We start from the raw sequence: 19,043 nt of genomic DNA on the forward strand, positions 1-19,043 counted from the left end.
GTAAAAACTTCAGTTTAATATAACTAAAATCTAGATTCGACGTTTCGGCCTTTATATCAAGGTCATCTTCTGGAGCATATATTGTGTTAATATATATATATATATATATATATTAACACAATGATTTTTTAAAAAAAACCATGATTATACATGTTCATTCCAAGCAGTTGGTATGGAATGGTTCCTAATACTAGCTGGAGGTTGGCTATAGTCCTGACTTATTCTGGATCTTATATATTAGGTAGGATGAATCTGTGCCATCCAGATTCTTGGGATTTTCATGCCATCATTTTGTTGTTGATATTTGGGTGGTTTATCAGAATTTCGCAGGCTTTCCTTTCGTACCAGGTTTTTGTATGGTGTAAAGCGTGGGTGCTTTTCCAGTCGATTTGGTGTAAGGTGTTGAGCGCGTGATCTGAAAGGCCTGCTTTACCATAATAGTTATATTTAATGTGTCTTATGTGTTCTTTCTTTTGTATAGGGATTGTACGTCCTGTTTCACCAATGTACGGTAAGTTACAGGTGCAGCGGATACAATCGACTCCAGGATGCGCCAATGGGAGGAGAGGATCCTTAGAGGAGTTGAATATGGGTTTAAGTTTAGTAGGTGGCTTAAACGTGGCATTAAGGTTATAATGGTGTAGGATTCCGTTAATTTTTCCGGTAACCCATTAATGTATGGGATGGCTATGGTTTTGCTGTTCTAGATTCTTTTTTGTTGATGTTTTATGGAGTATTTTATTGATAGTATTTTTGTTATAGCCATTATTTATGAATGTGTCGCTGATGATTTTTAGTTCCTGTTTGAGGGCTTGCTGGTTAGAGTAAATCGTTGTCGCTCTGTTTTTAAGGGTGTTAATGACTCCATATTTTTTAATGGGTGGTGGTATGAATTAGCATGTATGTATTGGCCAGTGTGTGTCGATTTTCGGTAGACCGATCAAGGAGTTGGTAGGTCATTCCCTCTCCTACATAAAGAACATATAACACTTTATAAACAAAATCAAAAACATAAAATAGACAAAGACGACTTATTAGTCAGTTTCGACGTTTCTGCTCTTTTCACAAATGTCCGCATCAATGATACAATTCTCCTACTACAGAACACATTTCCGCCCGACATTACTGCCCTCTTTACTACAGTCTGTTAACTTCGTGTGACAAAACAAATTTTACTTACAAAAAGAAGGTACAGTAATGTGCTCACCACTATCCCCCCCAATCGCTAACTTCTACATGGAAACTTTTGAGCAAAGGGCTCTTGATTCCACCACTAAAACTTACAGTATGGCTTAGATACGTGGACGATATGTTCGCTATCTGTCCGTACGGGCGACAAACGCTAAATGCATTCCTTAGCCACCTGAACAAACAACATGAACGCATACAATTTACCTTCGAAATTGAAAGTCAGAACTCGCTCCCATTCCAAGACACACTAGTTACACGTCTTCCTTCAGGCAGTCTATCCTTCACGGTCTACCGAAAACCGAATACAGGAGCCAATACATACATGCTAATTCATACCACCACCCATCACAAAAATATGGAGTCATTAACACCTTTAAAAGCAGAGCTACAACGATTTGCTTTAACCAGCAAGCCCTGATGCAGGAACTAAAAATCATCAGCGATTTTTATGAACGGTTATGATTATGAATGGCTATTACAAAAATACTATCAATAAAATACTCCAAAAAACACCAACAAAAAATAATCTAGATTACAATAAAACCATGAACATTGGCTCATCCTGGAGTCTATTGTATCCGCTGCACCTTAACTTACTGTACATTGCTGAAACAGGACGTATAATCCTTATACGTAAGAAAGAACACACAAGACGCATTAAATATAACCATTATGGTAAAGCAAGCCTCTCAGATCACGCGCTCAACACCTTACACCAAATTGACTGGGAAAGCACCCATTTACTCCATACAAAAACCTGGTATGAAAGGAAATTAAAGGAAGCCTACGAAATTCTGATAAGCCACCCAAATATCAACAACAATAATGACGGCATGAAAATCCCAAGAATCTGGATGGCACACATTTATCCTACCTAATATATAAGATCCAGCATAAGTCAGGACTGTAGCCAACCTTCAGCTAGTATTAGGAACCATTCCATACCAACCGTTTGGAATGGACATGTATAATTATGGTATTAATATATATATATATATATATATATATATATATACATACACATAGACATGTTGTTGCACCCAATGTAATTCTACAACCAACAGAGAATATTAATAACAGTACTCTAGCGTTGATATATATATATATATATATATATATATATATATATATATATATATATATATATATATATATATATATATATATATATATATATCCCCAATATTTCCAAATTAAAAAATGAATTTTTAACTTGGGGATATTATATATTAGGATAACCAAGTAATTTTATAAGCTTGGTTATCCTAAAACCGAGCTTATAAAATTACTTGGTTATCCTAATATATATATATATATATTAGGATATTATATATATATATATATATATATATATATATATATATATATATATATATATATATATATATATATATATATATATATAAAATGAGATTTATTTGAAAACGCAACATGTTTCGTCGAGATTGACTTCATCAGGCGTTAAGAACATAGAAAGATATTAAAAGACACTGAACAAAAAAATATTGAGACACTCTAAAGCTATACAATTATAAAGTTATAATATTCGACTTTAAATTACAGTTATTATGAACTTGAGCTATAGTCCGTGTTAAAGTTCTATTGTTGTACACTTGTGCATGTGTGGAACCACGCGATCTCCAGTATCTGATAGTAGAGCTGAAAGAGTCAGGCAAATTATAGCTGAGATTATTGTTCATATGAAGGAGCGAAAATACAGGAGGCAAGGTTGAGATGGTTTGGTCATGTGATGAGGAGGGAGGACGAATATGTGGGAAGAAGGGTCATGCAGATGGATGTGCAAGGAAGGCGGAAGCGTGGGCGGCCAAAGAAGAGATGGAGGGAGCTGGTAGAAGAGGACTTGAAGATGAAGAACTTGGATGTGGTGACAGCCCAAGACAGGAAGGTGTGGAGGAGACTCATAACAAACAGTGACCCCACTTAAGTGGGAGAAGCTGTAGAAGAAGAAGAAGAATTATTGTTCATATGAAGAGGGTCCAAGGTGATTTCTTTTGACTTTACAATGTGGCGTTCTACCTCATCATGGTAAATGTGTAGGTTTGAAGTTGATGTCCAATTTACTTCATGTTGGCGGCTTTCGTGGTTCGTGTTTATTGAAAACAGGACATAGCCAGATAAGGCAGTTGCTCTGATTCTCTTATAAGCAATGTCTCTCTGGTGTTCCTCGTGACGTAGGAGGATAGATTTCTCCGTTTTGCCATAGTAAGGTTTTCTGCACTCACATGTGACTTTGTATACACCTGGAAATTGTAGAAGGTTGTGAGATTGTTTTAGTTGCTGAAACTTGATCTTATTATTGGAAGAGTCGAGAAGCATGTTTGTGTGTTGAATTTCTTTAAGATTCTACTCAGTTTTTTTGGATAGTGTGCGGATGTATGGCAAGGAGATATAACCTTTGGAGTCGTTCTGTGTCTCTACTCTCTACGTTGCTACGTTGACGATGGGATAGTTGTTTGTTTATACTTTTTAAAGAGTAGCCATTGCTTTTAAAGGTCCATTTAAAATGTGGTAGTTCTTTTTTTTAGTTCTTCTTCATCTGACAGTACAGATCTTGCACGATTCGCAAGAGTTGATATAATACCCAACTTTTGCGCTGGATGGTGATGTGATGATGCATGCAAATATCTGTTCATGTGTGTTGGCTTTCAATATATATATATATATATATATATATATTTTTTTTTTTTTTTTTTTTTTTTCACGAGAGGTCAGGCCAACAATCAATTGTTGTAACAGTTGGTCATAAACTTTAACAAACCAGTTAGATTGCAGTGTAGCTTGTTTTCTGTATATACCGTGTATGCTCCAGAAGATGATCTTGATATAAAGGTCGAAACGTCGAATGCAGATTTTAGTTATATTAAACTAAAGTTTTTACTCAAACACGGTAGTTTTCTCCATAATTTTCAAATATGTATTCGGATCACCATGTAAGCCTAAAAGGAATGATTTATTTCTATTGATTTTTGAAAAATAGTTTTTAATTCATAAATGGCATTAATTGCCTTTTTCCTGGCATGATTCTTTTTGTTGTTCACTTATATGGCATTTACTTCTAGAAAACATTCTTTTTTTTATTCTTTTCAATAGCATTTTTGAAATATGGGATATAATGCTAATTGTTCTGAAATCTTGACATTCTGCTGCATTCCTTTTTGGTAACGGAATTCAAGTAGATTTTATGAAGTCCTCTTGTAGCATGCCTGTATCATATATATTCTGTATTATTTCTATTAAAAGTATGTTCTATTTCCCCTATCTTTTTTATTAACTTAGCTGATATTCCATCGCATCCAGCCATTTTCCATTAGGTGCTTTTTTGTTATTGAGCTTGCTATTTCTTCTTTAAGTATACCTGCATTTCTTGAATGAACATTGATTGTAGGTTTGCCAAGCCTGTGATCATTATACAGTTCTGTTAGGTATTTTTCCGAATTGGTATCTTGTTTTTTGGATCTAATTTCTCTACTTCAAAGGAATCATTAATTATCCTTCTTTATTTTTCTTCTTTATATTTTTTTGTCTATCTACTCTTTTATATTCTTCATTTCCATTGGGGTTATTTTTCCAGGTTCGTCTTTTATCTGTTAGTTCTAGTATCTCTTCAGTCGTCCATGTTTTTTAAAATTTGCGCTTTGTTTTTCCCAATACATTTTTATGCTACAGTCAGTATTGCTTCTTTTATTTTGATCCATTTGTTGTGGTCTTCTTACTTTTCAATATAGTGTGCTATATTATTTTGTAATAAAGTCTTGATGTTAATGTTATTTAGTTTATTTGTATTCCACTTGAATGTCTTAAATCTGCTAGTAGCTCAGTGGATGTGGCGTTTGCACACCACAGCGCTTAACTGCACGATGGAAGACTTGGTGTTTCGAATCTAGTCGGAGACTACAGGAAATTTTTCTAAGCTTTTTATTTGATCGATTTCCGAGTTAGTCGATCTCTGGCATGGGCAAGCGAGTTTTTTCGTATCGTAAACTCAAGAACATCGACCGTAGAAACCACACTATTTCAGACATCAAATATATTGTGTTAGGGTTAGGGACCACGAGATGGTGGCACTTGTTGAGCTGCCTCTTCACTGCGTGCCGCCGCTTAGTGATAGCCTTGGGCCAGCTATCTCTGATTGGGCACCAATGGAGATTGAACTGCCTACTCAGTCTCCAAAAGTTAGATAGGGCTAAAACGGCCTCGTTTTAGCCCTATCTAACTTTTGGAGACCTATCTAACCTTTATCTAACTATCTAAACCCTAACGGCCTATACGTGAATAAAAAGGCGTTAGCTGGTTTTCCTTATTTGTTGTAATTCTCACAAGTCTGTGTTCTGATCTGCAATTGGCACTGCAAAGTGCCGACCATATAGGAATCGTAAGCACATACTTCCAAAATATTACTAAAACTTCTGCAAAAATGATGAACAAGTAAGGCTGAAAATATATCCGCAATGACCAATTTGGTTTCAGGAAATAATAAAAGACAAGAAATAGAAGCCAAGCTATTCGAACAATTATTGAAAGAAGAATAAAAATATTCTAATAGTTTTTCATGATCTGGAGAAAACCTTGAAAGTCTTCACTGGAAACAAATATTTAAAATTAAAAACGATAAAAGTAGGTTGGAGAGATAATGGCTCATTTTTAATCTCTACAATTGCCAAGAAGTCCAAATAGTATCAACACCAAAACTAAAACTGTAACGATACTTAAAGGTGTAAAACAAGAATGTTCTCTTTTTCCAATACCATTTATTTTCTATATTGAAGAAGCAATAAATAAATGAATGAAAAGAACTATTAAAAACAGGAATTGAGATAAATGTTAATTTAAATTAACTGGCTACGATTTGTTGATGATATACCAGTTATCACTGATTATGAAGACAAACTGAAATTTTCTCTGGTAAAGATGTAAGAAATGTTCACACAGTAAAACATAAAAATTAATTATAAGAAAACTAAACTATTAACCACAAGTAAAGCAAATCCAATGGAAATAAACTTATAAAAATTTAACAACCAAATATTAAATGTTAAAAATATAATAATCCAATACAACAGACAACTTCTTTTAAATAATTTCTGACACCATCACGGTAGACGGAAGAAGTCACTCAAATATAAAAGCAAAAATAAGTTTTGCTACAAAGGCATTCTACAAGAGAAGAAAATTTTTTAATAAAGGATTCATCATTCAGCTTAAAAAAAAAAGAGAGAGAGACTGGTGAACACATATATATGGAACATAGCATTACATGGATCTGAAGCTTGGTCTTTAGAACAAGACACCAAAGTGATGAAGGCATTTGAACTTTGGTCCTGGATAAGGATGATGAGAATTAGTTGGATAGAAAGAAAGATTAACGAAAACGTTCTAAATATGGTTCAGGAAGAGCGATCATTAAAGATCCACATCAACAAGAGAAGTAAAAAGGCTATTTGGAGACATAAACGTGATCATGCTGTTTTTTTCTTTGAAAGTATCTACTTGTATTGAAACTCCGAATAAATCAGGCTACATGCTGAATTATAACGCTGGAAATTATAATCAACTTATAAGAATACTATCTTTGGTCCCATAGTATCAGTTATTGAATGGTATAAAATGTCAGCAATGCATGGGAATCTTTGAAAAAGTGCTTGAATGAGGCGGTATCTGAATGTATCCCTAATGTTCGAAGAGTAAATAGGTTGGGAGTGAAATGCATGTGTAGCCTTATTAAGCTAGAAATCCACAAGAAGAAGATGATGTGAAAGAATATCGTGAGAGTATGAGTGAGAGGAGTGCTGAAATATATAAATCTCAGGCCAGAAAAGTAACGAGTATTGTGAGAAAAGCTATGACGGAGTATGAAAAGAAAGTGGCCATGTAAGTTATAGGCAATCCAAAAGAATTTTATCATTATGCTGCAAGCAAAAGAAAGAATGAATGTGGAAGAATAACTTTACTGAAAGGAGATGGTACACGAGTGTCGGAAGCTAAGGAGATTGTTCAGTTAGTGAGTGCTCACTTTGCTAAGATATATCGACCAGATGTATGTAGCATGGTGCTTGAAGCTACTGCTACGTTGGATGAAGAGTTAGAGGTTCATGAAAATGAGGTTGAAGAGCCCTTGCTTAACCTGGATAAGAATTTGTCAATAGGGATAGATGGAATATCTGATATCTGCCCGTTTGTTAAAGGAATGTTCATCTGAATTGGCTAGGCCTTTCACACATTTGTATGACTTGAGTCTCAGCTCAGGAATGATACCACAGGAATGGAAGGAATGTATGATAGTTCCATTGCACAAGGTTGGTGCAAAAACTGATGTGTCTATCTACTGTCCTATTAGTATTTCTGGTGTGGTAGTGAAGATTTTAGAGAAGTTGGTAAGAACTAGCATACAGAAATGGGTGACAAGTATTCTATACTCTGCAGGGAACAGCATGGGTTTAATAAAGGAATGTCATGGTTTAGCAATTTGTTCATATTTTATAACAATGTTACGGCCTAGTTGGATAAAGGGAATGGATACACTATGATAATGTTGGATTTTTCTAAGGCATTTGATAGGATACCACACGATAGGCTGTTGTGTAAACTGGAGAATATGGGATTGGAACATAATCTTGACTTGGATCAGGGGATGATTGACGGACAGATATCAAAAAGTGGTATACAATGGATGTGAATCTGCCAGAATTATGGTAACCAGTGGTGTACCTCAGGTTTCAGTCCTTTGGCCATTATTGTTCAATCTATACATTAATTATATATTAATAACTCTTCGTAACAAGAGTTACGAAGATTATATCTGGATTATGGGATTTAGATTATGAGGACAGATTGTGAGTATGTGTATTACAGATTCTGGTTAACAAGAGAAAGAGGGGATGATATGATAGAGGTCTATAAACTTTTGAATGCGTGTTACAGAATTTCAAATGATGCAATTTTTCGTTATATGGAAGGTGGGGAGAGAACACGGAGGCATGCATGGAAGTTAAGGTTGTTCTCAGTCAAGAATTGGTTAAGAAGTAGGTTTTTCTCCCAGAGAACAGTGAGTGAGTGAGTGGTATAATTTGCCCTTACAGGTAGTGAGTGCATCTAGTGTAAATGAATTTGAGAGAAGGTATGATAGCTAGGTTGGGTAATTTACATCCTCCCTCGATGAGTCCTTGACTCCCTGGAGGTCTCAGATAATAATAATAATAATAATAATAATAATAATAATAATAATAATAATAATAATAATAATAATAATAATTAATAAACAACTTAATAATAAGCAGAACTAAATGGAATGAAGAAATAAAAATGAGGGTATGATACGACGTTATGACGTACTACTACCACTAGCCATTCTTCGCATAGACATATTCAAGAAGAAGAAAAATGTCAAGCCAGATGCATTAAAATTGCCTAAAACTCCTAATTAATGGACTCAACCCGACACCGACGCACGAGAATTGAAAGGATGGACTGCAGTTGAGACATACACAGAAAACTATATTTCAGATGTGGGTACAGGCCCGGCTGGTGGCGTGTGCGAAGTGTGCAATATACACAGGCGCCGCAGAAGAAAAGGCGCCTAAAAGATGTCAAAAATATGTGATAAGAGTTTAAACGAACAACAAATGGTACAGAATAGTGCTTGGGTAAAGCTCTGGGGTTTTTCACATTGTTTAATATTTAATAAGCAATAAAGATTTTAATAAAACATCAATATAACATCTAATACCAATCACTATTTTTCGTTCTTAAATTTTTAAAAGACAGTAATTTTATCTTTATTTTCAAATTTATGAAAAAAAAAAATCAGCTAACGTCTATTTGTTCCCATATAGGGAGTAGGCAGGGTCGTTTACCCTATCTAACGCCTGGAGACTGGGTTGGCAGTTCAATCTCCACTCGTACCCAATCAGAGCTGGCCTAAGGCTATCACTGATTCATCGATACGCAGTGAAGAAGCCGGCAAGCTAGTGCCGCCATCTCGCGGTCCCTAACCCTAACACAATATTTTTAATGTCTGAAAATAGTGTGGGTTTGATGGTCGATTTTCTTGAGTTTACAGGACGAAAAACCCGAGTTTCCGGGAGATAAAACCCGATAGCCCGTGCCAGAGATCGACTAACTCGGGAACCGGTCGAAAAAAGGCTTAGAAAAATTTCCTCTAGTCGGCGACTAGATTTGAACCACCAAATCCTTTCTTCGTGCGGTCAAGCGCTGTAGAGTGCAAACGCCACTTCTACTGAGCTACACAGGCTCTCTTCAAATTTATGTTATTTTAATAAAAATAATTTTTTCATTTTTCATAATTTTATCATTTTTGTACCCATTTTTAAATTTTCCAAAAAACCCAGGAAATCCACTTCGCCCGAAATATGGATCGATTTTCTAAATTGCAATTAATAAAGAACTACCTGCGATCAAGCATGAGTCAAGAAAAAATAAATGGTTTGGCACTAATTTCAATAGAAAATAATATTGCTCAGTCTATCAACATTGAATTACGCGCGACAGGATTTCGCTAAAATGAAAGCCAGACGAGTCTCTTTTAGCAAAATTAATGTGAAGAATATTTGAATAACTCTCTTAACTTTATATTACTATTTTTATTATTTTGAAAATTTATATAACTTGAAAAAATTTGTATAAGCAGGACTAATCCGTAGGTAACATTATACTGTAAATCGGCTTGCATTTGTTTTTCATTTTCTTTTCGTTTTATTCACACTTTATTCAAAAAAAAAAAAACGTTTTTTGGAAAGGCGCCGAACGTTAATCGCACACACAAGCAAAATACTATGCGCCGGTCCTGTGTGAGTATCATAAAAAAACAACAACTAAGCACCTCTAAAATGTTTAAACAATTATAAAATTAAATGAAATATTGGATTAATATTAAAATTTACAAAAATGGAATATTAAATATAGGTCTGTGTCACTCAGTGCAAGTGGGACTTCCATCCTCTGTGTTAGGCAGCTAGAAGATAAACTCAACTTCAAGTCTAGTCGCTGATTGGAGGAACGTTTTGGATTTTTCTAAGGCTTTTGACAGAATACAGCATGGAATACTGTTGAATAAATTGGAGAATATGGATTTGTATTAAAATATTAGCATGGATAAGAGGATGGTTAACTTACAGATATCAAAAAGTGGTATAGTATGCGAGGGATGTGGTTCTGCAAGATTTAAGGTAACTAGTACTGTACCACAAAGATACGTCCTTGGTCCACTATTATTCAACTTGTACATTAATGACATTGGGAAGGATTTGACAGGCGATTTACAGCTATTTGCAGATGATGCAAAAATAGTTAAGGTAATCAGGAATGCAGCTGATATGCAATACTTGCAGAATGATTTGTATACTGGAATTGTAGGCATGGGAAAATGGATGTCGGTAAATGTAAAGTCATTCATTTTGGACTGATTAGATATCCAATGTCGTGTAATATTGGTTAGATTATGCTAAGGAACTTAAAGCGTATATATAAGAAGTTGAAGTTCAGGCGCCATGTGGCAAAGACTGCAAATACAACTCAAAATATAATTGCAATGCTGAAACGAACTTTCACATGTAAAGATATGGATGTCATTTTGTTTCTTTACAAGGCCTTCATAAGACCTCACTTGGACTATTGTGTGGAAGTCTGATCTCCAGGTTTCCGTTGTGATTCTGATACAATGGAGAGAGTGAAAATGCGAGTGTTAAAAATGATTTTAGTATTTTGTAATACTGATAATGAAGACTGATTGAGAATTGGCAGACTGCAGATGCGAGCAAACAGGAGAAAGACAGATGATATGATTGCGACTGACAAACTTCTGAAAGGTCATGCAGTATTTTAGTTGACGGAGAGGGCATCCTTGGAAGCTGAGAATGAATGCCGTTAAAAGAGGTGAGGGTTAGATTTTTCACTCATAGAATGGTGCATGATTGGTATGGACTGCCATTGGGTGTTGTGTGTGAATTAATTCAAGAACAAGTATTATAACTGGTGCATGAAGCATGTATGCTCCCTCGATGAGTCCCTGACTCTCTATAGGTCTCTCTTAATAATTATAATAATAATAATAATTTTTTTACAGTTATTACATACATTTTATACATTTGATTATATATGATACATTACTTACATTTGTTTACATATGATACTTACATTACATACATTTGTTTACATATAATACATACATTGGTTTACCTGTGATACGTACATTACGTGCATTTGGTTACATATGATACATCTTGGATGAGAACTAATTTCTTTGCTTTCATCCTCGAAGCTTATATGTAAGCTTATCTGAGGATGACACCAGTTAGTTATTATTTATTTTTTTTTTTTTTTTTTGCTGTGTTGGGAAGCTACGAAATCTATGATTGAGAAAATAATAACAATAATAATTTTTAAAAAAAAATTTTTTTAATTGTTCTTTCAAATATTTACATATGTACAATGATCATCTCTTCAGTATATTATTTTACAAGGTTCAGCACTTTGTGCTACATATAATGAGATTTAAATAGTAATGATGATAACAGTTTTTTTTATATACCAATTATAATAATAATTTATAATTATATTGTTCAGAGTTACATAAGTTGTATAATATTACATGTTGTAGTTTACTATTTTTTTTTCAAGTTTGAAAAGGTTTGATTATACAACAGTATTTACACATATGCAATCTAAATATTATGTTTCCTTATTCTCACAAACATATGGTGTAAAATCATGATTTACATTTAAAAGAATTTTTTTTTACATTGCATACATTTGTTACAATTATTATATACATTACATACATTTGTTTACATGTGATATTTACATTACGTACATTGGTTTACATATAATACATACATTACATACATTGGTTTTCATGTGATACGTACATTACATGCATTTGGTTACATATGATACATCTTGGATGAGAACTAATTTCTTTGCTTTCATCCTCGAAGCTTATATGTAAGCTTATCTGAAGATGATACCAGTTGGTTATTATGCATTTTTTTTTTTTTTTGCTGTGTTGGGAAGCTACGAAATCTGTGATTGCGAAATGCGAATTTCGCAATCGCACGCACGCACGCACGCACGCACGCACGCACGCACGCACACACGCACACACGCACACACGCACACACGCACACACGCACACACGCACACACGCACACACGCACACACGCACACACGCACACACACCACACACACACACACACACACACACACACACACACACACACACACACACACACACACACACACACACACACACACACACACACACACACACACACACACACACACACACACACACACACACACACACAATAACTTGGAATGTATCGATGCGTCGCTGATCTGGAAGCCTGAACGAGTATATTGTGTTTCATTAAGTTTGCATGGTATTTTGGGTGCGTGTTTCTTGCTCGTAGTATGTCCTTAGAGCTCTTTTCAGGCTATTGTAGTTTGTAAGGTTTCTGTATTCAAAAGGTAATTTGTTTATCATGTCTGGGATGCAGAAGTTTCGCGTGGCCTTTCCGTAGTGATTATCGTATTTATATGTGATATAATTAGTAGTCTGAGGTCTTGTTATACGGTATGTAGTTGGCATCGAAATAATGTTTTAGCAAGGCTGCATAGTGACATAAATTTTTTGCTGTCAGTATTTTGTGTTCTGACATTGCAATGTTTATAAGGTCGTGATTTATTATTATTATTATTATTATTATTATTATTACGAACCACGTACAACACACAGGCACATCCTAATAGGAGACATTAACATAAATACTCTTGACCACGCTTCTTCAACCACTAACACATATCTTGATATACTAAGTCAGTACAACATAAACCCTACCATTAACTCCCCAACAAGAGAAGAAATACTCAATAACTCATTAACACAATCGTGCATTGATCATATCAATATACGGGCACATCATCAGTAATTAACGTAAAAATTGACGATCACTGCTTTGTCTCAACTTCGTTTTATTACTTTTCCTATCCCCCCTTCCACGACCACAAAAGTCGACAAAACTCGATCATACTAAAGAGCATTGCCGATAACCAAGTAAAAAATACAGACTGGAAATCCCTACTTAAAATAAACGATCCTGTAACATTATACGAGAATTTTCAACTAAAGTTCACAGAAATATACAAAAAAGCAACAAAACCTACACAAACGAGGCGACAAACAGACAACAATCCATAGATAAATGACGACATACTAAATACTATCACTGAAAAAGAAAATCTATGGAAAAAACTTAAAAAGTCACCCAGTAACACACATTTACAAACCTTATACAAAAACACAAGAAATAAACTAACAACAAAAATTCGTAGGGCAAAAAGACGCTACTACTTCCAAAAATTCATGGAATATAACGACAACATTAAGCAAACATGGGCTACACTCAACGAATTAGTAACCCGAAAAAAGAAAACTTCAGCACAAGATTTTATTGCAAAAAGCTTCGGTCAGGACACAAACCAAGAGGAACTAGCAGACTCATTCAACCATGCTTTCACAAACACCATCACACAACTCAAAAAAGACAAACTACCAACGATCAACAAAAAACTACCAACACAAAGTCAACAACAAACGATGTATTTTCCACCCATAACAAAACAGGAACTGAAAGAAGCACTCCTAAAACTAAAACCAAAGACCACTCCAGGAATAGACAAAACAAGACTCAACAGACCTTATAACACACTTTGAACAAATAAATCCAATACTCTTGAAACTCGTGAACATAATATTCGACACAGGCATTATTCCACAACAACTAAAAACTGCAGTAATTACGCCAATATACAAACACGACAAAAGAAACGATATTCAGAACTACAAACCAATAGCTACACTACCAGTCATCTCAAAAATCCTAGAAAAAATAAATAACACACACCAGACTACAGAACTATATACAGAAGTACAACATCATCTCACAAAACCAATACGGCTTTCAGAAAACATAAAGCACCATTACTTTATTAGAAGGCATCGCCGACACAATAAACAAAGCTCTCGACAAAAACAAGTACGCCGTCCTTATACTGCTGGACCTAACCAAAGCATTTGACACACTTGAACACGACATACTACTCACCAAACTATACTCAATAGGTATAAGAGAACATTGCATACATGGTTCAAGAACTACCTCTCAAACAGAACACAAGTAACAAAAATAGGTACATGTCACAGTCGTAGTATACAAGTAAAACACGGTTACCTCAAGGTGCCATATTATCACCCACTCTATTCAACATATACATTAACAATGTTCATAACATATCCATAATAAGTCAAATATTTCAATACGCAGATGACACTGCACTGCTAGCAATCCACACAGACATTAACACAGCTCTCTGCAAAGCACAAGACCTAAACAAAATCATAACATACCTCCACCAAAACGCATTTCTAATCAACGGCACCAAAACACAGATGCTGATAATACACAACCCAAGAATCATACGCCCCGCATCATTATCGATACATTGTCACACATACCGCTGCATTAACAACAAAAATACCTGCCAATGTTCCGAAATCAAACCTGTAACACACGCAAAATACCTCGGTCTGTATATAGATTCCCACCTAAAATGGACAAAACATATAGAATACCTACACACCAAACTTCGGATCATCGCAGCAAAACTCTTCCAAGTTAAAGACATTATTCCACCCAACATAAAAAAAACTTCTATATCACGGTATCTGCGAATCCCTACTCAGATATGGAATAACAGTCTATACAAACACATCAAACAGCCACCTAACAAAATTAGAAACACTACACAGGAAAATCGTGTCAACAGTGATCTGGACACCTACACAGAATTCTGAGCATTAAAAACCTGAAACACTACATGCCATTAACAAGGAATTACTTCAACATCATCTATCGAAACAACAGAGACACATATCGTATAACACGACCTACAACAACTCTCTACATCCCCACACTTTTCAGTAACTCATACGGTTCTTTTGTGAGATCACATCAGATACCCACGCAACTCAACAACCTACCAAGAAAGTTAAAACACGCAGATAACTACAGAACATTAAAAAACGAACTCTGGAAAATATACCAACAAAGTTAAGGAACCATTAACACTAATATACACATCACAAATCACTAGCATCCAATGCCTACATCCCATACATAAACAGTAGCAACAACACAAGCACTGAAGGGCTAAATCGCACTCTCTTCATAAAAGCTAACCCAAGCTTCGAAGTAGGTGGGATTAACTTGCCTCACTCATCTACAAGTAATCCTTATAAGCAAATGCAGAAATTTGTATGTATAATCATTCTTTCTCAAACTTAAAAAAAAAATATAAAAAAAAAAAAAAATAAATAAATAAATAAAAATAATAATAAAATGTTAAAAAAATGTTAATTAAAAATTAAAAAAACATCTGTAATAATCATCATTATGAATATTATAATAATATACGTTGTAAACAGTTATTGTTATTATTATTATTTAAAAAAACTTTATGTACGAGAAAGTATTTGTTATGCATAATTGTCTTCATATAATGTATGTAATTTATCTGAGAAATAAAAAAAATTATTATTATTATTATGTCCGTATGGAAACCATTGATTTCTGAGAAGTTTCTAATTTAGTGGTCGATATGTAGGACCATAAAGGGTTTGATATATTACTGAGCCATTTGTCTCTCTCATTTTGGGTTTGGACAGTGGATTTTAAAAATCTTAGCTGTTCAGTGTGGTTTGGGGACCTTTGTGTTCTTAAATGTAAGGCTGACTGCTAGTCTACCGCTTTATAGATTAGTGGGTTAGGGTGGGTAGCAGCATTTGGAAAGAATTTTTCAGCATTTGCGCCTACGAAAGTTTTTATCTCAGGGATATCGGCATCTCGGTGAAGCTATATGTTTCTTACGAATTATGGTGCGTTAAACGCTATTTGTAAACATTTATTTTGGATTGTTTGTAGTTTGCCAACGTTTGAGTCAGTTGTGTGACTCCACTCAAGTAAGCTGTACATCAGGACTGGCCTGATCAGCAGTTTGCATAGAAATAGTTTCTGCGCTTAGGCGGCTACGACGATTCACTACTGAGTGTAGCTTCCTCATTGCCCTATTTGCTTTTGAGCGGACATGATCAATACGATTTGAAAAGCGAAGCGGTTTATCTAGATGTACCAGAGGTATTTGGCTGCTGGTTGCCATAGACTGGAAGTGCCAAACATGACAATTTCGTCCTCCTGGGACACTCGTCTTCTCGTGAATGGCATTATAGTGTGCTTATGTACATTAACATCAACTGGCTATTTTCTGAACCCTTGTTCAAGTACTAACACAGCAGTTTGCAGTTTTTCGGCTACCAATAATCTAGTTTGCAAGGAGAGGACGATTACTGCAGTATTATCTGCGTGTAGGGCAATTGTCATGGCAACTGACGTGGGATTCTATTTGAGTGCTGTTTTATTTCCTGTATATATTTCTAGTAGAGACTGTAACAGTTGATTTGGTCAAATGTTTAAATCTTTTACGTAATAAATAAAGACTACACGTGTTTCGTTTTGAAATTCCTATCTCCATTAAAAACTGAGTAAAAATAAAAAGTAAAAATTGAGTATATGTGAAGGTCGGCTTTTTCGGGATGTTGCATTTTGTTTTTCTAGTAGGTTTTTTTTTTTTTTGGCTCTTTATTGTCTTGGAATTTAGGAATTTCCAGTAACTAGTTTTTTTTTATTTATTTATTTAATTTTCTATTTTTCTGTTCTGTTTCCGTTTGCTCTTTATTCCTATAAGCGTTGTGTTAGTGTTATTTCTTTTTCAAGATCTGTTTCTGGTGTTTTTTTTTTGTTTTTTTTTTATTCTTTCTCAATGTTTGATTCACGTTTTGTTTCTGTTTCTCCATCAATGCAGTTGTTTTGTTTCTGTTTTTCAATCAATGCATTTTTGATATTATGCCTAGCAAGGAAAACTTCTAAGAAGAAATTCTATAAGTTTGGTAACAGGCACTTTCCATTTTATTCGTTACTTTTTAGGGATATTATATTCGTTTAAATCGGATTTCTGATATTTCATGACTAGAATTTAAAATTTATATAACTGTTATTACACCTGTAATAACTCAAATAGCCTTAAATTTGTGATAATCTACTCAGTAACTAACTTTTATCCTCGCTGACTACATCTATTTGTGTATTTCGTTATGTCAAATAATGAGGGACTTAAGAATGACATAATTTCGTACTTTGCATCAATAATGATTAGGGATATCTTCAAAAAATCTACTCAAGTTAGTATGCATAGGCACCAGGAATTGTCATGTGGCCTGTGTGTTTTGAATCTAATTTTTATCATTCTTTCATTCCAGTAATTAACATATCCACTATACACCCATTGGAAAGAAGTTAACGGACATCTCCATTGGCAAGATTCATCGTGCCATGTAACGAGTCGATGTTCCCAAGTCAGTGAAATATCTGTGAAAAGGGAGTTTTGAAAGATATGTTTGACAGGATGCCATATTGCAGTGCTATCTCTTCGGCAAATTGTTGATAAATTGAAGCATCATAGGTTAACAGTCAGTAATACAATACAGCGATAGAAGTGCAGGGAGTCAACAGTAAGTGCTACCTGCAGTGGGCGACCTCACACTCACTGAACATGACCGTAGGATATTACAAGGGATAAAATGTAAAACCCGCTCTTCGTCGGCCGACATGATGTTGAATGCGGGGTTCTTGACATTGACTGGCACACACACACACACACACACACACACACACACACACACACACACACACACACACACACACACACACACACACACACACACACACACACACACACACACACACAAATCAAAACACAAGGCTTTCCATGGTAGGAGGACAATATGCAAGCCCCACATTACCCGAACCAAATGTTCAGGGTCGTCTTCAGTGGTACAAGGAGCGTGTAAAGTGGGACGTGGAAGTGTGAATAGAACGATGAACCACGCTACAACCTTCACCGAGCAGATGGACGTGTGTGGGTGTGGCGTACGCCTGGTGAACATCTTTACCTTGCGGCGTAATCCCAACTATGAAATTCGGAGGTGTAAGTGTAATGTTATGGGTTTGTGTTTCCTGGTTTGTCTCGGCTTCTGTTTGTGGTATCACGAACATTGAACTCCAAGAGTATTTTGAAACATTCTGAATAATGCAATGCCTCCTACTTTGTGGCGTATTCACCATCTGTCAAAAGGCTACTGCTGTAACTGAATGGTTTGTGGACGTGAACGTCACCACATTCGACTGGCCTCCACAGAGTTCATTGCATCTCTGGAGGCCAGTAATGAACATCTGTGGGATGAATTAGAGCGTCTGATGAGGTCAAGGGACGTTCATTCCACAACAATCTAGGATCTCCTTATGTAGCTACGGGAAGAATTGTCAAAAATTCCTATAGATCGCTATTGTATATTTGTGGAAAGCAATTCTGTAGGATTGCTGCAGTCATTGCAGTGAAAGTAGGACCTAGATCTTATTAAGGAGTATGCCATGGCTGTTTGTTCCTCACACCATGGTGTCTGTTGACATCTTTCCAAGCAGGGTATTTTTTCAGTACGTCTTATAAATCTATTTAGATATGTTGGAAAGTTTCATGAAAGCGTACAAGCGTTGTCAGTATTTTTGTTTAAATTGAATGTTGTCTTTGTACAGTGAAAGTACAATTATTTATTTATTATTTTTTTGCAAAGGCTTTGTATATTTTAACTGTAATACCTGCTTTTGTGTTTGTTGTACACTGACATGCTTTCCGTCAATAAAAAGCAT

This window comes from Typopeltis vanoorti, chromosome 23 (genome assembly GCF_054136105.1).
Source record: "Typopeltis vanoorti isolate ZY-2024b chromosome 23, IOZ_Tvanoo_1.0, whole genome shotgun sequence".
NCBI classification, from domain to species: Eukaryota; Metazoa; Arthropoda; class Arachnida; order Uropygi; family Thelyphonidae; genus Typopeltis; species Typopeltis vanoorti.